We start from the raw sequence: 934 nt of genomic DNA, 5'->3' as shown, positions 1-934 counted from the left end.
TATATATATTACACCAAGAATTTGGCAAAAGAATATAGTATCTGTTAACAATCTTAGCAAAATACTCACAGTTGAGTTTTTGTATATATATATCAACTTTAAATATAGCTCAAAACTGATCCATTGAAAATACTTTATTATAACAATAGTAATAATAATAATGATAATGAAATTGGCCTATGAACATTTCGATGGAACATCCAGAATGATTAATACATATTATAAATATTATAAAATATAGGATACTCCATCTCCTCGGGGTCCCATTATTGTTATCATTATTAGTAATATACAGCCAATAAAAACAGAAAACATTCAAATCAAACATTTTTTTGGGGCAATGTTTGTCAAAAACCCTACAAGTCTCATGGAGGATTGAAGCAGCACTTGAACATCCACAAATAAGCAAGAGGAAAATGGCGCCATTGCTAAAATGAGACATTACTGCAGTATATATGATCAGCTCTTGAAATGCCTTTTAGGACTGAAAAGTCATTTAAAATCTCACGCTAGAAAAGCAATTGTATACATACAAGAGGAAGTCAAACTCCATGTGTGTGTGTGTGTGTGTGTGTGTGTAAAATGTTATAGTTAGTTTGAAGCATTGTATATGATATGTAACGTTGAAAAAGATCGAAGGCTAAACAATGCAAAAAGGAGTGCTAGCTGAGGTAACGAAACTTAAAAGTTACTTCATAATCGATATTTTTTTTTTTTGTTGTAAAATTGCTGTTCTTCTTTTATCTCTCTTTCCCCAAAGAGCGAAAATTGGAACATTATCCAATGAAAGTTCCTTAAACAATGATGAAGTGACATTAATGTCTTGAAATATTGGACCGATAATAGAACAACAGAAACAACAATACAAAAAAAGTCAAAGATTGCCAGGTAACTTGATTTAAATTTTCGTTACCTCATCTTACAGTCCATTTTC

At 30.7% G+C, this 934-nt stretch overlaps 1 long non-coding RNA gene across 1 annotated transcript in view; it reads left to right on the top strand.

Annotated features, from left to right (window-relative positions):
• The window catches only part of LOC128246982 (uncharacterized), a 37,074-nt gene that overhangs the window by 32,200 nt on the left and 3,940 nt on the right, over window positions 1–934 (top strand). Inside the window, exon 2 of the long non-coding RNA XR_001410044.2 lies at window positions 761–888. This is a non-coding gene — a long non-coding RNA (uncharacterized LOC128246982). The remainder of the gene's footprint in view (window positions 1–760; window positions 889–934) is intronic.

Source organism: Octopus bimaculoides, chromosome 10 (assembly GCF_001194135.2).
Source record: "Octopus bimaculoides isolate UCB-OBI-ISO-001 chromosome 10, ASM119413v2, whole genome shotgun sequence".
NCBI classification, from domain to species: domain Eukaryota; kingdom Metazoa; phylum Mollusca; class Cephalopoda; order Octopoda; family Octopodidae; genus Octopus; species Octopus bimaculoides.
Note: the sequence above shows the minus strand (reverse complement) of the source record. Positions and strands in the feature narration are given on the sequence as shown.